The 22,963-nt window shown below is 38.8% G+C and overlaps 1 pseudogene; it reads right to left on the bottom strand.

Annotated features, from left to right (window-relative positions):
- Nucleotides 1-1,719: 1,719 nt before the first annotated feature.
- Nucleotides 1,720-22,841, bottom strand: LOC117309018 (peroxisomal membrane protein 11A pseudogene; annotated as a pseudogene).
- Between the last annotated feature and the right edge of the window lie 122 nt (nt 22,842-22,963).

Here is a 22,963-nt window from a genome sequence, read left to right on the forward strand (position 1 = left end):
TGGATTACAAGAGAAAAACTTTATCAAATATGCAAAAAGGGACCATCTCATAACTGCTTCATTTCTATATTGGCACAAAATATGAGTTAAAATACAATCCAAAATGTTTCTTCCTTTAGGTGTGTTTTTTTCCCCCAATAATCGCTCATAGTGGCTTTTTTTTTTTTTGAAGGTAGGTGTCATAACTTTAAATACAAATGCATAAACAAAAATAGCATTCTAAACAACACAGGACAGCGTGACTTCTTTTCTAGTCCAGAATTTCCCAAAATGTGGTATGCAGACCACTGCAAGACATGAAATCATTCTAGGTAGTACACAGATAAAATTTTCTTAATGATTATGTGTCTACTTTAATTTATATCAGAAAAGACATAGCACATCAAAACCATGATTTCACTGATATTTGGGCTTAATATGAGGTTAAGAGCCCCCATGAATCATAGGAGCAGGGCTCAGGTGGGCCCATGAATGTTTCCAATCTTCCATCATAACTTTAGAGACACAGGAAGAAGTACAAGTGAATTGAATTTCGCATCCTGAATGTCCACATGTATTGCAGCAATCTTATCTGACATAGGCCATACTATTACTGAAAACAGTAGCTCCAGAAATGGTCTTGGGGAAGTCTTCACTGACTCAGCTTGCATCACTTGCCTCTTTAAAGCGAACATTGTGGCCACTGGGATGAGAATCTCAAATTGGCCAGGCCTAAGCTTTGTTGCCCCCTCTGGAACCTGGGGCTGGAGCAAATCTACCTAAACTGTATGAATTAACAATGGAAGAGATGTGGTTCCACAAAAGAAAACTGAGGGAGTGTTCCTTGTATGTATAATGAGGATAGTAAGTCTTACATTAGAGGACTGTGGTGAGGATTAAATGACCCTGACTGACCCAGTGAAAGGCTCAAAGCAAGTGCTCACCAAATGGTGGTACTCTACTAGTGGTAGTAATAATTGCTATTATTATTTGTTAACATGATGGTTGTTGTTGTTGTTGTTATAGCAGTGGTTTTCTAAAACAGTTTTAGGGTCACATTTTTAACTTAATTATTTTATCAGCCTAGAAATGAAGGATAATTATTTGAATATAACCTTTGGAGAGTCATTAAGCCAAGGTAGCAATTCCTTCGATTATATCCTTAATTTGTTTATCATTCATGCATAATCCAGGCACTCAATTACCACAATAAAATTTTCAGTGTCTCACCAAATAGGTTTTTGATTCATTCTTAAGTGACACAGTTTTATCACAACATAATTTAATCTAAATAATTATGCAACAATAGTGTTAGTATTTATAGTAATGCTATATTTACAATAAATTGCAATGTATTTTTCATAGAACCCATATGATCTTGTGGGTTAATTTACTGTTTAGAGTTTCAAAATTAAAAGTAGTGATTATAATAATAAACGTATCAGCAAGAACTTACTAATGTTGCTAGAATCTTTACTTGTTAAAAAGCACATTATGTGGTTAGGAACAAGAGTTAAAACAAACGTAAAGATTAAAAAAATAACAAAGCTGGTTAGCCCTCTGTGGACCAAGGATAGCACTGTATACACCCTTTAAGTAACCCAATTAATTGAGGATTTATGATAGACATGAATGCAAAAGTTAACCAAAATATTTCTAGTAAAACAATATATGAGTAAAACATATTTGTTTCATAATTTTATGAGTAAAGATTATTATCTGTTAAGATTATCATGAAAAAATACACATAACAAATACAAAGCACTGAAGGAAATGAAGCATTGAAAAATTGAACTTTTAAAATATACATACAGTATATTTCTTTTACATTCATTACCTCAAATCTTGACAAATTTCAGGAGAAATGAGACAACGGTGGGTGAAATATTATCTAAATACTATAAATTTTAAATATTCTAGAAGTCATAGGAGGAGTTTTAACACCCTGAAATTACAAGTGGTAATTGCTGCTGAATTTTTAAAATGTTAAAGTGATTGCCAAAGGAAACAAAGAATAAGCTCACCTTAAAGTTAAATCCTATCCAGAGTGTCAAAAAAATTAAATGATGTATAACCAGAGGTGGCCAGTGTACCACCTTTATATAGTGAAGGCAGCTATAAAGTCCCCCAGAGGGCAAAGCCATTTCTGTTTGTGGCTTTTTTATGTTCTAGTGCTTCCTCACTAGAATCAGTTTTTTAGGAATACCAAATACCAAAGTGTACATCTATACTACATACTTATTAGAAATATAAATGCATGTGGCTTTCTACCAGAAACCTCAACTGAATTAAGAGAAGCACTGGGGTTTTGCTTTTAGTAAAGAATTATGAGTTCTTTTTTCTTTAGAATGTTTGTATCTATGTTCATGAGGAATATTGGTCTGTAATTTTCTTTTATTGTAATGTCTGTCTGGTTCTGGTATCAGGGTGATGCTGGCCTTATAGAATAAGTTGGGAAGTGTTCGCTTCTCTTCAATTTTCTAGAAGTGTCTGTGAGAATTGGTATTTTTTTCTTCTTAAATTTTAGCAGAATTCCCAAGTGAAGCTATTTGGGCCTGTCATTTTTTCACGGGAATATTTTAAAATACAAATTTAATTTCTTTAACAGATAGGATTATTCAGGTTATCTGTTTCTTCTTGAGTAAGCTTTGATAGTTTGTGTCTTTCAAAATGAATTTGCTTATTTCATCTAAGTTGTTGAATTTATTAGTATCTAAGTTGTTCATAATAGTCCCTCATTATCCTTATTAATACCAGCATAATCTGTAGTGATGCCACTTCTCTCATTCTTGGTATTAGTAATTTGTGTCCTATATCTCTTTTTCCTTATCAGTCTGCCTAGAAGTTTATCAATTATATTGATCTTCTCAAATAACCAACTTTTGGTTTCATTTATTTTTCTCTATTTTTCTGTTCTATATTTCATTGATCTTTGTTCTAATCTTTACTATTTCCTTTCTTCTGTATACTTTGGATTTAATTTTCTCTTCTAGTTTCTTAAGGTGGAAGGTTAGGTTACTGATTTGAAACTTTTCTTCTTTTCTCACTTAGGTATTTAGCACTATAAATTTCCCTTAAGTACTGCCCTAGCAGCATCCTATGTGTTACATTTTCATTTTAATTCAGTTCAAAATATTTCCTAAATTCCCTTCTGACTTCTTCTGACCCATAGTGAGTTAGAAGTGTATTATTTAGCTTCCATATATTTGAGGATTTTTCTAGACATCTTTCTATTACTGATTTCTAATTTGATATCACTGTGGATAAAGAACATACTTTACATGGTCTGAATCTTTTTTAAATGAATGAAAAAATGTTTTTTGGCCTAGAATATGTGCTTGAAAAGAATCTGCATTCTGCACTTGGGGCATGAAGTGTTCTATAAATGTCATTTAGGTCAGGCTGGTTGACAGTGGTTTTAAAGTCATTTATACTTTTATTGATATTCTACCTACTTATGAGTCACTGAGAAAGGAGTGTTGAAAATTCCAACTATAGTTCTGGATTTCTCCTTTTATTTATGTCAGTTTTTTCCATATATTTTTAAGGTTGTATTTTGATGTGCATAACATTTTTGAATTTTTTTTCTGGATGAATTATCCCTTCATCACTATGAAATGATATTTTTTTCTCCCTGGTAATATTCTTTGCTCTGAAATCTACTTTGATATTAGTTAGTCCCTCTAGTTTACTTTTGATTATTGTTATCTTTTTCCATCCTTTTACTTTTTTTTGTCTATAAATTTATTAGGCATAATTTATTACAGTAGAAGATCTGGACAAAGTAAAAATAGTTAAATTTTTTATTTGCCCTGATCTAGCAGCTTTTATTTCTCTTAAAATTCCCAAAATGTTCTTTCTCAAATCCCGTATCTTGATTGGTCACTTTAAAAATAGAGAGCCAAGAACGTGAGTCTACTTTTTAAGAATCTCAATCACATTTATGGAAAATTTACTTAGTGCACATTTCTTTTCTCATTTCCATTCGGATCAATGTGATGGCTTTACTGGCAGGACTGACACTGACCTCTTACCTGATGGTACCCTATTTCTCTACCTCACTTGCCTCAAATTAAGAGGATCTGTAATCACAAATAAGAACCCAACATCCAAGATGAGAAGTAGAAACACGAGTAAGTGGCATTGACTCATCTTTCTACTGTCCTCTTCACTAGCCCCTTACTGCTCTTCTCTACCTCCCCCAACCACCCTACAAATATGAACTCTGATTTATTGTAGAATATAGTAGATTTTCATCGTATTCGTGAAATTTCTCAACTGCACAAATTTTGATGAAAATTAATGCATAAGTGCCCAAACTGTTATATGGTTTTAAATAAACAATCCTACTGGTGGATCTAGATATAGTTTTAATTTTTGTAGAATAGAATATAAACCACTGACCAAGAAAGGTTCTAAAAAAGGATTTTCGCACAGTATTCTGGAGAGTCTTGCACTTCCACTCAATCAGAAAGGCAGTGAAATACAGAAAAAGCACTGGATTGGGAGTCAGTTCTGTCCTCAGTTTTAAACTCAGTCTCCTCATCTGTCACAGGGAAACCTGCAGGCATCAATTGTGACTTACCACATTATTTTTACCTCAAGTCCTTTCTATCTGCTTCAGATTTTTTGTTTCCTCACTGCATTACCTAAAGACACAATTTATACTATGAAGGTGCCTGATGCACTTCTGATTTTACTACTGGACAGAGGAAGGACAGGAGCACAGTGATGTAAAAGTCAAGTTAAGAGGCTATAAGCCCAGCTCTCCTCTATCCTGGCACTGGCAGCTATGGAGGAAGTGGGGTAACTGATCAGAGAATAAGGGGCCTCTACCAGATCTGAGAGAGGGTGTGTATCAGTCCTACTGTAGTTGGGCAAAAGTAGTGAGGCACATGGCCCAAAAGTCGCTTATATTAGTGTCCACTTGTTAGTTTGGATCTTTTTCAATTTTTCTCTTTCAATTTTTATCCGTTCAGCAACCAGTAAGTTCCTAATATGCACGAAAGAGATGTTCAATAAATGTTAGATGAAGGAAAAATACTCAGAAATTCAGAAGTCACTCCAGCGCTCTAGAAAACACATAAGCCTTCACGTTCTCCCCTCCACCGTTCTTGGCCCCTCTGTTCACATCGCAGGTCACTCAGTGCTCATGTGAATAAGTCCGTAAGCACAGCATGACATGGCTGTGCCTAATGCAAATGTCCATTTCACTAACAGGTTGTCTTGAAAGCAGGTACTAGTCTTCAGCCCGAAACCACCTCAGTGGGTCTTCAGTTTCATCTGAGGATACGCCACAGTGATGATGCCTGCTATAGAGGACACGAGACCTCCAAGGCCTATGAGGCCAGGATTGGACTTATAGATCCCCAGCTGGTCCAAAGGGTTCAAGATATCACAGAAGTTCTTCACTGTGTCCAGGAGCAAGGGAAGATGTTTCTTCAGAGATCGGAATAAGAGAAGAAAGAACTGGAGCCATTCTGTTTCCTCATTAGCCATGCTATACCCAAGACGATCCTGGGATGGTGATTTCTCCCTCTTTGCCCTGTCGTGTGCAACCTGTTCATACAGATCCCTGACCAGGCTCAGCAGAAGAGAATAGTAGTAATGGCGTGCAGCCCACGTTCACCATTTCTCTTTGTTAATGCCAGAGGCAAGCCCTGCACTCCTCACGAAGATGATGGGGTCACAGATGAAATAAATCACAAGGTTCAGGCTGGCTAATGTTAGGCATACGCGGGGCACCAGGTCAGTGGCATGAATGCTCTGCTGAGTCGCCTGTACAGCATGTACCACATTGCCTAGTCTGAACCATTTACGGCCAGAGCTCACACTGGACTCCAGTTTCTTGAGCTTCATAACAGCCTCCTCTTTGTCAGCTTTAGGCTCTAACAAATATCTAAGCAACATGCATGTGTACTTAGTGGCTCTGAAGAGTTGGTCCTGGCCCTGGGTCTGGTTGGTGAAGCTGATAAAGGCGTCCATAGCACCCAGCCCAAGGACAAGAGTTGCACTGGGCTCTGTTGCAAGTCCTCAGGGGCGGCCTACAGGTCCCCGCAGGAGGATTGGTCTCTGCCCACCTGAGGGGTTGAGTCTCCCCGCCCCTATGGGGGCGGGTGCCCATCCTTTTACTTTTAAACCTAATTGTGTCTTTATATTTCATTTGTATTTCTTGTAAACAGCATATATACTTTGGTCACAGTTTTTTAATCTGATCTGACCATCACTGCCTTTTAATTGGGGCGTTTATAGACTATTTTCATTTTAATGACTGACGTGGTTAAGTTTAAGTCTATCATCTTGCCATTTCTTTTCTTTTTTTTTTTTTTAAGTTAAACAACAGACTTTATTTGGGTTTCACCAGTTTTTCCACGAATGTCCTTTTTTCCAAGATCCAGTCCACTATCACCTTGCATTTAGTTGTCATGATCCCTTAGTCTCCTCCAATCTGTCTTTCTGTGTTTCACAGTCTTTCCTTATTTCCCATGGCTCTGACACTTTTGAAGGTCACTGATCAGGTGTTTTGTAGAATGCCCCTCAATTTGGGTTGGTTGATGTTTTTCATGATTAGATTGGGATTATGGATCTTGAGGAAGTCTACCACAAAAGTGAAGTACTCTTCCCATCACATCATGTTAGAGGTGCATTGTGTCATCATGACTCACTGCTGATGTAAATCTTGATCATTTGGTTGAGGTGGTGTCTGCCATGTTTCTCCACTGCAAAGTTACTTTTTTTTTCCCCTTTTCATACCCTCTTGGGTAGAAGCGAATCACAAAGTCTAGCTCACACTTAAGGGGAGGAGAATTGAGCTTCACTTTCTGGAGAAAGGAACACTGAAAAATTTTTGGACATACATTAAAACCACCACAGTAATTAATGAATGCTATTTATTTTCTATTTGCGGTACGTGGGCCTCTCACAGCTGTGGCGTCCCCCATTGCGGAGCACAGGCTCCGGACGCACAGGCTCAGTGGCCATGGCTCACGGGCCCAGCCACTCCGCAGCATGCGGGATCCTCCCAGACCGGGGCACGAACCCGCGTCCCCTGGGTTGAGAGTCGGCAGGTGGACTCTCAACCACTGCGCCACCAGGGAAGCCCTCAGCCTATTTTTGTACTGAATATTTTTTATTACTCCATTTTATCTCCTTTGTTGGCTTACTAGCTAAACTCTTGTTTTACTAGTAGTTGCTTTAGTGTTTATAGTATACATCTTTAATTACAGAGTACTTTCCAGTGATATCAGTTTACATAAAAGAGCCTTAAATTGTACACTTCCATTTCTTTGCTCCTACCTTTTTTGTCATGTATTTTACTTATAACTATGCTATAAACCCCACAACACATTGTTAGACAGTCAGTTCTTTTAGAGAAGAAAAAATCTTATATATTTACCCATGTAATTACTATTTCTGGTGTTCTTTACTTCTTTGTGTAGATCCATATTTCCACTTGGTGCCATTTTCCCTCTGCTTGAATGACTTCCTTTAGACTTTCTTTCTAGTAGTGTAGGTTTACTGGTGATAAATACTTCCAGCTTTTGTATTTCTGAAAAAGTTATTATTTTGCCTCTGTTTTTTAAAGAGATTTTTTTCTGGGTAGCAAATTCTATGTTGGCAGTATTTTTATTTTAGTACTATCTTATCACTCTCATCCTTACTTTTTTAGGCCGCACCACACAGCTTGCGGGATTTTAGTTCCCCGACGAGGGACTGAACCCAGGCCCTCGGCAGTGAAAGCATGGAGTCCTAACCACTGGACAGCCAGATAATTCTGTCTTACACTTCCTTGATGGTGTCCTTTGAAGCATGAAAGATTCAACTTACCTAGTTTCCTTTTGTTGCTTGTACTTCTGGTGTTGTATTTAAGAAACCATTGCCTCAGTATCACAAAGATTTACTCCTATGGTTTCTTTTAAGAGTTTTATCATTTTAGCTCTGACATTTAGGTCTATGACCAATTTTGAGATAATTTCTGTGTGGGTATGGGGTAGAGATCCAATTTTATTCTTTCAAGTGTGAGTATCTAGAGTGTTCTTTCTCTATTAGATTATCTTGGCATCCTTGTCAAAAATCAGTTGACCATAAATGTAAGGGTTTACTTCTAGACTCTTAACCCTATTCCATTAATCTATATGTCTGTCCTTGTACCAATATTACACTGTCTTCATTACCATAGCTTTCTAGTAAGTTTTAAAGCCAAGATGTGTAGTCCTCCAACTTTCTTATTCTTGTTCAGAATTATTTTAGCTATTCTGGGTCCCTTGCATTTCCATACGAATTTTAGGATCAGCTTGACAATTTCTTCAAAAGAAGCCAACTGAGACTTTGATAGGCATTATATTGAACTTGTAGATCAATTTGGGGAGTATTTCCATCTTAATAATATTGTATTCCAACCCAGGAACATGGGATGTCTTCTCATTTATTTGGATCTTCAATTTTTTTTCAACAAAACTTTGTAGTTTTCAATGAAAAAGTCTTGCACTTCTTTTTTAAAAATTTATTCTTAACTATTTTATTGTTTTTGATGTTATTGTAAATTTGTTTCCTTAATTTCATTTTCAGATTGTTTATTGCTTGTGCATTGAAGTACAACTGACTTGCATATTGTCACTTGCAGTGGTTAGGAATCTGCCTGCCAATGCAGGGGACACGGATTTGAGCCCTGGCCCGGAAAGATCCCACATGCCGTGGAGAAACTAAGCCTGTGCGCCACAACTACTGAGCCTGAGCTCTAGAGCCCACAAGCCACAACTACTGAGCCCATCTGCCACAGCTACTGAAGCCTATGCGCCTAGAGCCTGTGCGCCGCAAGAGAAGCCACGACAATGAGAAGTCTGCGCACCACAATGAAGAGTAGCCCCCGTGCACCACAACTAGAGAAAGCCCGCGCACAGCAACGAAGACCGAACACAGCCAAAAGAAAGAAAAAAAAAATTGCAGGATTTCATTTATATCCTGCAACCTTGCTAGGTCTTGTCAACTACAAATAGAAATAATTTTACTTCTTTCTTTCTTTCCAATCTGGATGCCTTTTATTTCTTTTTCTTGCCTAATTACCCTGGCCAGTATCTCCAGTAAAATGATAAATAGCAGTAGTGACAGCTGACATCCTTACCTCCTTTTGATCTTAGGAAGAAAGCATTCAGTCTTTCACCATTAAATATGGTGCTATTTATCTGTGGGATTTTCATGGATGCCCTTTATTTATCAGACTGAGGACGTTCTCTTCTATTCCTACTTTTTTCTCTGTTTTTACCATGAAGGACTGCTGGATTTTGTCAAATGCCTTTTCTGCATCAACTGAGATGATCATGTGTTTTTGTGCTTCATTCTATTAAGATGGTGTATTACATTGATTTTCAGATATTAAACCAAATTTGGATATATTCCCAGGATAAACACTGCTTTCTCGTGGTGTACCCCTTTATTCCATGACGGGATTCAGTTTGCTAGTATTTATAAAGGATTTTTATGTCTATATTCACAGGGGATACTGATCTGAAAATTTACTTTCTTACAATATCTTTGGTTTGGTATCAGAATAATACTAGTGTTACAGATTAAGTTCTTCTATTTTTTGAAATCGTTTGTAAAAGACTGGAATTGATTCTTTAAATGTTAGGTAGAATTTACCAGTGAAGCTGTTTGGGCCTGGGATTTGTGGGAAATTTTAAATTACTAATCCAATCTCTTTACTTGTTATAGGTCTATTCAGATTTTTTACTTCTTCTTGAATCACTTTCAGTTTGTCCATTTCATTTAAGTTATCTAATTAGTTGACATACAATTATTCATAGTACTCCTTTGTAATCTTTTTTTTCTCTAAGGTTAATGGTAATATTCCCTCTTTAACTTCTGATTTTAGTAATTTGAGGCTTCTCTCTATTTTTCTTTATCAGTCTACTAAAGGTTTGTATTTTATTGATCTTTTCAAAGAACAAAATCTTGGTTTCATTGATTTTCTCTATTGTTTTTCTATTTATTTCATTTATTTCCACTTTTATCTTATTATTTACTCCTCTGCTAGCTTTGAGTTTAGTTTGCTCTTCTCTTATGATGGAAAATTAGAATATTGATTTTAGATTTTCTACTTTTATAATATAGGCACTTACAGCCATAACTTTCCCTCTAAGCATGACTTTAGCTGACCCTTAAGTGTTGGCATGTTGTGCTTTCACATTCATTTATTTCATAATATGTTCTAATATCCCTTGTCATTTCTTCTTTGGCCCATTCATTATTTAGGAATGTGTTATTTATTTTCCACACATTTGTGAATTTCCCAAATTTCCTCCTGGTATTAATTTCTAATTTAATTCCATTGTGGTTGGAAATGCTCTTTGTTGATTTCAACCCTTTTAAGTTTATTGAGGCTTGTTTTGTGGCCTATCATTGGTCTAGCCTGGAGAATATTCAATGTCGGCTTGAGAAGAACATGTATTCTGCTGTTTTGGGGGTGGAGTATTCTACAGATGCCTGTTAGGCCTGATTGATTTATATGTTGTTCAAGTCTTCTATTTCCTTGTTGATCTTCTGCCTAGTTATTCATTCATTCTTTTTTTTTTTTTTTTTTGAGGTATGCGGGCCTCTCACTGTTGTGGCCTCTCCCGTTGCGGAACACAGGCTCCGGACGCGCAGGCTCAGCGGCCACGGCTCATGGGCCCAGCCGCTCCACGGCATGTGGGATCTTCCTGGACCGGGGCATGAACCTGTGTCCCCTGCATCGGCAGGCGGACTCTCAACCACTGCACCACCAGGGAAGCCCTATTCATTCATTATTGAGAACAGGATATTGAAGTCTCCAGTTATTACTGCTGAATCATCTATTTCTCCATTCAATTCTGTTTTGTATGTTTTATTGCATGTATTTTCAGGCTTTGTTGTTAGGTGCATATATGTTTATAATTGTTATATATCTAAATGTTATAAATTATTATATCTTCCTGATATCTTCCTTTTATCATCATAAAATATCCCTCTTTGTCTCTAGTAACCCTTTTGTCTTAAAGTCTATTTTGTCTGATATTAGTATAACCACTACAGCTCTTTTTTAGTTACTATTTTCTTGGTGTATCTTTTATCCATCCTCTTACTTTCAATGTATTTGTGTCTTTGAATCTAAAGTGTGTCTCTTGTAAACAGCATATAATTGAATCATACCTCTGCCTTTCACTTGGAGCATTTAATCCATTTACATTTAATGTAATTGCTGTAAGGTATCATTTATGTCTGACTCATTTTTATAAATTCTTTTTTCTCTGTGTTTCATTTTTGATAGCTTGTATTTTGTGCAGTCAAGTTCATGAATCTTTTCTTCTTTAACAGTTAATATGCTGTTAGTGTATTTTTTATTTAAGACATAATTTTCACCTCTAGACATTTAATTTGTGCCTTTTAAAAAACATATTCTGGGCTTCCCTGGTGGTGCAGTGGTTGAGAGTCCACCTGCCAATGCAGGGGACATGGGTTGGTGCCTGGTCCGGGAAGATCCCACATGCCGCGGAGCGGCTAGGCCCGTGAGCCATGGCCGCTGAGCCTGCGTGTCTGCAGCCTGCGCGTCCGGAGCCTGTGCTCCACAACGAGAGAAGCCACAACAGTGAGAGGCCCGTGTACCACAAAAAACAAACAAATAAAACCATATTCTAAGTATCTACCTATAGATAGGATGCAATTATAATAATTTTTAATGCCCTTCTTTACTAATTCTAATATCTGTGTCAGTTCTAACTTGGTTTTTATTGATGGACTGCTCTCCACATTATGCGTAAGATTTTCTTGCTTATTTGAATGCATGGGAATATTCATTTGCATGTTAGACATTGTGACTGTTCCCTTGCTGGGAGATGAGTATTTTTGTATTTCCTTATATATTCTTGAGTTTTATTCCATGACATAGTTAAGTTCCTCAGAAACCATTCGATCATTTTAGATCTTGCTTGTTAGGCAGGATCAATGATTAGTCCCTGACTACTGATTACTCCCCACTACTGAACAAGATCCTAAATACTCTCTCCAATACTCTATGAATTATAGATGTTCTGGTCTGGCTAACAAGAACAGGCACTATTATTGGACCTCTGTGAGTGCTGCCACTGCTCCCTCTAATCCTCTCTGATGGCTTTTTCCCCAGTCTTGGGCAGTTTCCTCACATGCATGTACCAATCAGTAATCTGAATACTCAAGAGGACCTCTGGAAATATCCAGAGTTCTCTCTCTGTGCAGTTCTCTCCTCTTCAATACTCTGTCATGAGAACTCCAGCTTCCTTGGGTCCCCTCGATTCTCAGCTGCATCTCCTCAACCCAGGGATTCTGCTGAGCTCCACCTAGATATCCCCTTCCTGCTCCACAACCTGGAAACTCCCTCAAAGCAGTAAGCTTTGGCAATCATAGGGTTACCTCATTTGTTTCTTGTCTCTCAAGAATCAATGTCCTTTACTGCCTGATGTCCAAGGTCTAAAAAACATTATCTTGTGTATTTTGCTTTGTTTCATTTTCCAGTTGTTTCAGGTGAGAGGGTAAACAGGCAGTACCTGTTACTCCATCTTGGCCAGAAACATAAATCTTTTCCTGAGTTTCTTGATGACACCCAGGGGTTAAAAAATTGCTCAGAATTTTTTCAAATTCTGGGCACTGGGAATATACCTTATCACACACTTGATACAATGGAATAGGAGGTACACAACATGCCCTATGAAGTATTCTTTCCAAAAGTGTTTAACCTGAATCTGAGGAATACTGCATCTGAGCCAGGGTGGTCCTCATATAAGCCAATACCTTACAACAGAGAGCAGTTCTTCTGCACCTGGATTCCTCCTGTCTCCAGAATTCTTGTGTCCAGCTCCATTATCTTTATGCCATCTATACATGAATTTATGTTACTCCTATAATGGCATACATAGGCATATTGATGAGGCAATATTTAAGCATGAATCCAAACCCAAGAGGAAGAACTTTCCTCTATTGCCCTAAAATAAATGCAGGGTGCTGACGGAGACAATGATTCATGCATTTCTAAAACACCCTGTTATCTTTACCACAAGAAATTAGAGCCCAAAGCATGAGGAAAATCTGGACTCTTTAAATTGTGGTATATGCTTGGATGACTTAATAGCTAGGTATTAGAACCTCTGTAAAGTTTCTAATGAGCAGAAAAACAGAAACAAAAATAATATTCTAAAATGTAACAATGATTATGATATTCAGAAATTCCTTATGGAAAAGTCAAAGTCTTTCTGACTGTCAAAATCAAGTTTGGTTAGTAATGGGATGAGCCTAAGGAAGGATCAAGTCCCAGAAACTAGAATAGGGGTCTTAAACTGTGGTTTTTGTACTATCTACCTCAAAATTATTTAGGGATATACGTTTAAATGCACATGTCTAAGCCCTGTTTCACAGAGTTACTGAATCACAATCTCTAAGGGTGGAACCCCAGAACCTGCACTTTTACTAAGCACTCTTGGTGATTTTCATGAACATTAAAGTTTGAGAATGACTATAAGTAATCCCATTGGAACAAGGCAGGACATCAGGTCCACTCAATAGGCACCAAAAAGAAAAAATCCAAAACGCAGGCAAGACATGCTATCAAGGGAATCTGACAGTAAGTAGAGGGTTCATGTAGACAATTATAGTTGTGGGAGGAAGGTTCTACAATGTCAACACATGGAAATCCAAAAGCGGAGTGATTTGTTAGGAGTCAGGCATTGGCAATAGGTAAAGTTTCAAACAAACTGATGATGGGCATCAGAGATGTAGCAGTTTGTAGTAAGGATCCAGTTGTGCAGACTTGGGTTTAAGGATTGGGTTCTAATTTCCATGAAGTTGAGGAGATCAAAATAGAACTCCAATCCCAAAGCAGGGTCAGAGTCAGATACAAGAACCTAAAAAATGCCTGTTACTGGAACCAGTCACAAGGACCAAGGTGAGAGCCTACTCCTTAGGGACAAGGTTAGCTCAAAGAAGGACCAGCACAGAGACTAATTTGATGCACAGCCACCAAGCAGCACAACTAGGGGCTCTTGGATTTAACTGCTCATGGCCTGTATCAGTCCAGGAGCTGATACAAGGGTTAGCTTGCCCCAGGCAACTAAGTGGCCCTGCTGAAAGGACTGGAAAAGACCTATCTGACCCAACTTCTCATCCCCTACTTGAATTCTCTTTCAGGCATAGCCTCAGGATGTTGTCACAGAGATAACAGTGTTTTTTCTCAGTAGTTATAATGATGGCAGTCAGCTGTGAAACAGGCTGATTCCTAAATAGAATAGCTCCCTGAGGTGAGCAAGGGGCAACTGGATTCTGGAGCCAACAGCAGGTTGTCTTCACCCCCAAGAAATTCTGAAATGTCACAGCCTAGGGTTGAGAACCCAGGTGTCCTGTGTTCAACTCTACTTTTCTTTAAAATAACAGATCACTTTTTCAGTGAAAGAACAACTTTTTTTTTTTTGCGGTATGCGGGCCTCTCACTGTTGTGGCCTCTCCCATTGCGGAGCACAGGCTCTGGACGCACAGGCTCAGCGGCCATGGCTCACTGGCCCAGCCGCTCCGCGGCATGTGGGATCTTCCCAGACCGGGGCACGAACCCGTGTCCCCTGCATCATCAGGCGGACTCTCAACCACTGCACCACCAGGGAAGCCCCCAGGAACAACTAATTTTTAGCTCACTATTGGATGAACTCATAAATCCTTTCTTTCATGCTTAAGTTCCTTCATGCTTAGAGACTGATATCTGTAAGGTGGTAGAAGCATATGCTGAATTCCTCCACTCCCTCGATGAAACCTTTTCAGCAAGTAGGCAGGAAGCAACTAGTAATCACTAACCAAGCGATTACTAATCTGGCAGATACACTCTAGGGGTGTGGGAAGTGAGTGAAGAATTGAGATAACTGTCAGAACAAATGCCAGAGAAAATCACAAGAAGGGCAGGACTGAACAGATCTAGTAGAGGCTGTTGAGAGAAGGCCAACCCCTTGTCAAGCTCATCTGCCCCTTTGGTTACTTACCACTGGCTGTCTCACTCCTGGATCTATGCGACTCCCTTGACACTCCTTCCCCAGCCCTGTGGGATGTTCCCCACTCATCCTATTCACCCACAAAGAAATACTCTCAAAATCAATTGGGTGGTGATTATGAGCCATCATGTGCCTGCTGTGCTAAAACAGATATAAGGCAATTTGGAGAAAACCTTTCAAGATAGGCTTTAAAAAAAATTCCAGTATATCTAGGAGTGGTGTCACTTCTAAGTTGAAAAATCAAAGTCAAACTACAATCCTTTCATAATATTGGCTTGTTTTGTTTACAAAGGTGTTATATTTCTAAAGCAAATGCCATAAGAAGTATGAAAGGTTTACTCGATCTGAAGGGAGGAAAAAAGAAACAGGAACCATTTCAATAGTGGAACAAATGGACTTGGATTCAAGAACTGAATGGATCTGTAACGTTTTCTTGCTTTGCCCTGTGGAGGGGTCTATTGCTCTGCCTTCAATAGTTTCCTAAATGTCACTCTCCAAGGTCTCTGTTCACTTAACTCAGATTTAGAATTATGGATGCAGAATACAGAAGATGCCTAAAATTCCTTAATTTCCTTAATTGAGGAAATTGAAGTCTGGAAAGAGAACAGAATTTCCCAAACCAAGACTAAAAGTTTTGTCTCTTGATTCCTAGTCCAGTGCTTTTTCACTCTGTTGCCCTTCTTGATGTTACTTTTTTTTTAGTTTTGAAAATTACTTTTCCAACCTACTGGGACTAAAGTTTTTCAATATCTTCCTTTAATTGTTGTATATCATCTACTCCCCATTTCTGGTTGTTACCTTTATGAGGGAGAGGGTGTTGCAAAACATGGAGAATATTCTGATAATTATACACTACAAAGATACACACAGGAATTTTATCTATTTTGTATTAAGAACTAGGAATAATTTATTAGAATAAATATCATTGGATCATGAATTGTTTAGATAAAGTTCATTTACGATGATCAATAATGTCTGACAAAGGGGGGAAGGAGTATTGAGTAAAGTAATAACTCACTAAAATATAAATAATATAATTGGTCTAGGTACTGTTTAAAAGAGAAACTTAAAAAGAATCTGAAAAAGAATATATATATGTGTATATATGCATATATATATGTGCATATATATATACCCACACATATGTATAATTGAAACACTTTGCTGTACACCAGAACCACTGCTATGCACCAGAACCTAACACAACACTGTAAATCAACTATACTTCAATTTAAAAAACAGCAACTTAGATATAATCTTTGAACCTTGGATCTTAGGGAAGTGGCATAATGTGGCAGAAAGGACACTGTCTTCGAATTCAGAAAATTTGGGTGACCATCTGATTACGTAATTTACCAGCTGCATGATCTTAGGTAAATCAGTTGAACTTCCCTAAGTTTAATTTTATTATGCATAAAATGTAAATAGAAATCTGGGCTATTTCAAAGAGTTCTTAAAAGGATCAAATTAAATAATGTATGAGAGAATGCTATAATTCAAAGATCAGGGACTATATGCACCATGATGGCAGGGAACCTAGTGTGTTGTTTTCAACAGTGTATTCCCAGTGTATTCCTAGAACAGAGTCTGGCATAGTAAACACAGTAAACACAATAAGTATGTATTAAATAAATGAAGGCAATGATAGGAAAAATTTCATTCTTATCACTATTTTCTTACTGGAGAAATGTTTATGGTAGGATAAAGCCAAGTATCAGAGTAGAGCAGAAGTGAGAGAAGCAAAAAAGAAGGAAAGAAGGATTGGTGTCACATCTTTCCTAAAACAGAAGCAGAGGTGGTAGAATCAAAGAAAGGATGATCAAATTGAACAATCCCAAAATTTACCCTTTTTCTTTCCCTGCCCCATTCATCCCACCTCTCAATCCATGAAAATTAATCCCAGTATTAATTTTTTTAAGATTGCTTTTGGGCATCCCTCTCTTTAATTTTGGTCATTTTAAGCCATTACATTCAATGTTTTTATTGAAATCTGTATATGTCCTCTCTTTGGTCATTAGGAACAGTGCTGTTTTTAATTTATATTGGATGTAACTAATTCAGAGTCCTCCCTCCTCCTTTTTCTTTCCTCTTCTCTTAGCCCTCTCCAAAGGCTACAGTGGCCAAGGGGAAAGACAGCCAACTGCATGTGTTCCTTGAGAGGAAAATCAGTTCAGTTCTTTCCTTTCTATTTCAAGCTCTGAATGATCCTAGCTAAAAGTCCTATGGGATAGGTGTCTGGTTGAAAATACATCTCACTCTGAATTACCCTTCTTCAATTTTATAGATGTGCTCCATCACACACACACAGGAATTTTATAAAAATGTTTTTCTCTGCCACAGAGGTCAGGGTTTTACAGGCCTTTGGGGAACAGGTAATACACCCAAATGTTAGCTCAACTGAAGAACCATGTTTCCCCACTGGAACACTATGTTCTTGGTACTTGGCAGACTTTGGGAACACCCCAAACCACATGTACTTTAGAGGATGCAGACAGGTCACAAAATTAAATCATTCTAGTCTGGCCAAACACCCTCAACCTACTTCTAATAAGTTTGAATTAACTGATAGCCTCCCCCTCCCCCAATCACACTTGTTACAGACAATCCAAACTGGTTTTAACTGAATTCAGATAAATTCACCTACTTCTTGCCTTCACAAACACAACTGACAGGAGCAAACAGAAACATTTCTATCTTTAAGGAGCAATGCGGTAATAAGACTTTGGACCTTGAAGCTTACAGAAGACTAATGAGATAATGTTTAAATGTGTTTGAGCTGCATGTGTGAAAGGCTTATGGAGATAGAGAATATGATAAATAATGCAAGAAATCTTTGTGTTAGGAAATCTCTTGTCTTCTGGAGGACAAGAGTATTAAATAATACTTTACAAACATGTACCAGCTAACCACATCTGTCAACTCTAGCCCAGGTAGGTTAAAAAGTCCTATTATCCCTATGATAACAAATAAGAATCTTGGTTTCCGATTAAAGGTTTTCCAAGAAAATGCCAACAGGAATCACGGCTGTTAGGAAATGCTTTCATTTTAAGCCAAGCTTCCAACTTCAATTTCAGCTCTTGGTCAGTCTTATCAATGTGAAATCACCAGTCCTAGCCCCCTCCAACTTTCCACTCAATTCAAGCCAAATGCATCCCCGTGGGATTCTCTTGCTATCCTAAATTGAGAAAAATCACAAAGCACACTCTCTTTGGGGTTCTTGAACCATCAAAATACACTCAGCAAATAATGTTCTCAACACCGACCACATAATGGACTTCAATAACCTAAGAGCTCAACTCAATTATCTACAAGGCTTCAAGCAAGTTCCTTCGTTTAAAAGTACACAAAACCTTTATTTCTTCCCATGTCATCTTTTATTCCTAACAATGATAAACTGATTTTTTTCATGAAGTCCGCAAAATAACAAATGAGAGAAGAAATTTAGCAAAGAATATTCTGATGGAAACTTCAAAAACGTTTGGCATATGCTCTTCTCACAAGTTCCTAAATACCAACAAATCTCCCATTTGTTTGTTTAAAATCAGTATCATTTCATTTTTCAGAATCTTACTTGAAAATAAGTCATTACCTCTTTGAACTCACCCAATCTTAAAAGTTTTCCAGAAGCAAGGCACAAAATTTCTACTAGAAAAATCAAAAAGTCTCAGAACTGCAAAGAACTTTGATATATGATCTGATTTAGCCCTTGTCTATAGACAGGTGAATTTGGTTAATAGCATTAAAATTGATGACCTGTGGACAATGGGCCATGCTTGACCTTTTGGGATATATACAAAGTGGTAACTCCCTCACCTCAAAGGAGTTTATAGTCCAGTTATATGTTTCCTGAGCACATCACTTGGGTGAGAACGTATGATTGTAAAAATGAACAATATCAGGCTCCACCTCAGACTCACTGACTCAGAAATTCTAGATATTCACCCAGGAATCTGCATTTTTAGAAGCATCCTACGTAATTCTTATGCACAATAACATTTGATAACCACTGTTCTGGTAAGTATGAGAGACGTGCACAAAATAATATTAATACCAGTCAGAGAAGCACTGAATAACAGCTAACAAGGACAATAGGATAAGGATAATAATATCTTCTAGGGACATAAAAAAAATTAGATCAGCATCTTCCCTCATTAATGCCAGATATTTATCAGAAAACTCTAAGTCATTTCTTAGCCTTACCCAGACATTCTTCTAAATTATATTCACCACTAAGTTAGAGTGTGAGCTATCAATTTTATAATAAAAACCCTTAGTGCAGAAACTTAAAAACCTCTAGTGATCTACCATTCTCCCCAAAATATCTAATGTGTTTGACATTTAGTTTGATTTCACTTAGCTCATGAACCACACGTTTTAGCCTATTTTCTTCCCACGAGGAGAGTAACGTCCATAAGGAATAGTAATTCTCATAAGTTTTTCCTTTGACAGAAATACAAAAACTACTAAACATAAAGAAAATTTGAATTCAGAAACAGGAGAGATATTTGGACTTTAAGAATATAAGCTACTAGTAGAATTAATTGGCACAGATTCTCTACAAGACCTAGAACTTTGTACAGAAAAATCACCTAGGGAGTGGATACCAATGCAGATTTTAGAATAGTCTGATTTGGTAGAAGTAAGATGGCTGACTGAATTTTTAACAAGCACCCCAGCTGATTCTGATGTGAATTGTTTTGAAACATTCCAGGGATTTCAAGATTTCAGGAAGCCAAGCTCATGTCTAAACCTCCCTTTGAGTCTAAGTCAATACATGAAACATGGTAGATGGTCAATACGTGCATATTTAATTAAAGTACCCTCAAAAGGGAACAAATATGGAAATTCAGTTCATCAAATCAGAGCCCACATTCTGTAAGTTAGACCTGGAGGATCTTGCTTATATGGTAAATTACTGTCCTCCAGAATAGGAGGCACATGTGGTACAAAAGCAGCTCAATGTAGGCTTTTGTTGTTCCTTTTAGAAAGTATATAAAATATTCTGATCACCTACTTTTAAAATTAAAAGTATGCTGAACCATGTGTGGTAAGGGCTATAATTGACCTAAGGTGGGGTAAAGGAGAATTATTCTTTTGGTCAGCAGGAACAATTTGAGAAATATAATTCTGAGGATCATATAAAATAAAACCAAATTGAATCTGTCCCTGATTACTCCTGATGTTAGGACTATAATTTCCTCATTCCCACAGGAATTAACTATGGACAAATTAAACACTTGTCGTATTATCTAATTACTAATAACTCACAGAGAACTGAGATGTTATCCTTACTTCTTTTGGTGGGGGGGACCAGAATATGACTGGTTTCTGGAGTTGTAAGCTTTCTGTGAGTCTAGGAAATATGATATATATATATACGCAGACATAAATATATATATATTTAAATATAAAATAAATACCTATAACATGTTATCTCTCAAATAGTCCACAAACCTGTAAAAGGAGCCCTGCATTAGTACTAAATGACTGCATGACCTTGAACAATTTATTCAGCCCCTCAGAGGCTCAGTTTTCTCAGCTGTAAAATGGGTACCCAGGTTGATATGGGCCCAGGCTCTTTCCACTTAGCCATGATGCTCCTCACACCACAATCCCTAACTGAGGTTTATGTGGGAGGATCACTAGAGATAATTTTCATAAAAGTGCTCCGTAAGCTGGAAAGCACTCTACAGGTGAAGCGGATTATTATTAGTCTTTTATGAAGCCGAGCTATAAAGATGCAAAGTGACCCAGAAAAAGAAAACAGGGTAGACAAACCTGAAATACAACACCTATAGTGCCTAGAACATTACCCCGTTCATGCTGGTAGGTGCTTAGTAACTATTGAGTAAAGAAAAACACAAAACATAGGTTTGTGCCTCCACCATACTAGGTATGATACCAAGAAGGAATAAATATACCCAAAATCAAAGATAGTTTGATTCAACCATGTAAACCACAATGCCCCAAGAGTCTAAGATCTTCAATTAAAAATTACTTCATATGAAAGAGCATTAAAATGTAAAATATGACCCACCATTTACAAAGAAATGGTTATGGTCTTACCTCTTCAGTATTTCAGATGCAGCCTCGTAGGGATTGCAGAATCTGGGTGAGGTGGCTGAATTTTTTCCCTATATCTGAGAGATCTGCATAATCATCCTAGCAACCTTTAAAAGAAATAACAAATTCTATAGAATATTGGTTACCTAAGCTCTGTTTTGGATCTGGGAGGCTGATTTTTAGTGACAGCCAGATTTTAAGCAAACCAGATTCATCCCCTAAGCTCCCCTCCTCAATACACACACAAAAGGAGACTGGGTAGGGGTGGAGGGGCAAGTGGGGAAGAAGTTATTTACTTTATAAAACAATTCTTTATAAGAGTCCTTTGTCAGTTTTCTACAATATTTAAATGTGATCTAAGTTTAAATATTCAATTACATACAACTTTTGACATAGACAGCTATTTGTGGAATGAGGCAAACCCAAACTAGGAAACAACAAATTGAAAAATACAGGGGAAAAAAATGTTTTCTTCTGCATGGGCTTTAATTGCCTCCCCCCCCATTGCAAATGTATTTTTATGCTGGGTAACATTACCAAAAACAGGGGTGTTTTTTCTATTGTTGAAATGAAACAAACAAGTTTGCCTTCAGAGCCACAAAAATGCCCAACTATTAGAAAAAACGTTTTCCACTGGCCGGTTGCCTCTCCTATCCCCATGCAATCTTTCCTATTGGCCCCTTTTTCTAGGAGGGCCCCTGAGGCTGTCTGATGGAACTGATTGTAAAACCATTTTGCGCAGTGAGAACTAATTTCTTCAAAATCTCAGAGACCGCCTAGAACATGCCCGATCTTTGGCAGAAGTGTATGTGTTTCCTCAGTATCTGATGAGCTGTACGCTGAGTAACTGACCCAGGGTTGCTGGGTCTTTATTTTAAAAAGAGATGGGGCGGGGGAGTGTTTTAAAAGATTTAGAGGAAGAAGCTCTCGTCTCTCAAAATCTATTCATTTAATGTATTTGTGTTTTGGGAAGGGGCAGAAGAAGAGGGCTCAGTGCAAAAATCTCAACCAAACTAAACCTTTCAAAATGAGCGAAAAGCATTTAAGCTCTGTGTTGAGAAAGTAAGCATCACTTGCATGAAAACCTGTCCCTCCCATCCAAAAGCTGCCCCGTGTGGGAACTGTCTCCTGCGCTGCCCTTTTGGCCGGCAATCTTGGAGCAGGGTCCGCGATGGCAAAGGGAGGCAGAGGCTCCTTGAGAACAGGCCCTGGCTTTGTCTCATCCTGCTGTGTTCCTCTCCTCACAGCCTCCTTTCTCACATACTAGGTGCTCAATAAATGTTTGTGGGACGCAGGAAGCGAAAAATCCGAATCTGCCCCTACGCCCCAAGGGCGAATGACTGGGAACGCAGGTTCCCTCAGAACCACGGTCTCCTCGAGTTAACCGAGGCCACCTGACCTCGGCTACTACGGCCCTAGCAGCCGGAGAGCAACCAAGAAGGCGCGCTGTTGGAGCCAAGATGGAGAGGAGGCAGGGAGCGAGGGAGGCGGCGCCGGCCGCGACCCAGTGGACCCACCTGACGGTGGCGCGGGCTACCCAGCCCCGAGCTCGCGTTGACCAGGCCCGAGCCGCCAGAGCACTGGGCGAGGGCGGAGGCGGAGGCGGAGGCGGGGAGGGGCGCCCCGGCTCGAGCCCGGCCCCAGGCCCCGCCCCCGCTAGGCCTCGCAAGAGCCCACCTCGGGGAGCCGCGGGCCCTGAGGGGAGTGGGGGGAGGGTGGGGGAGGGGAGGCCGCGCCGCGCGCGCGCCCCCGCTAGTTACGCGGACCTCGGCGCGCGCACCTCCCCCGGCCCCCCGCCCCTCCCCGTCTCGGGGGCCCGGCGCGCGGCCCTGCTGACGTCAGCGGGCGGCTGGCCGTGCGGGGTGCGCAGAGCAGCTGGCGCACTCGCGCGCTGCGCTCGCCCCCTC

Source organism: Tursiops truncatus, chromosome 19 (genome assembly GCF_011762595.2).
Source record: "Tursiops truncatus isolate mTurTru1 chromosome 19, mTurTru1.mat.Y, whole genome shotgun sequence".
NCBI lineage: Eukaryota > Metazoa > Chordata > Mammalia > Artiodactyla > Delphinidae > Tursiops > Tursiops truncatus.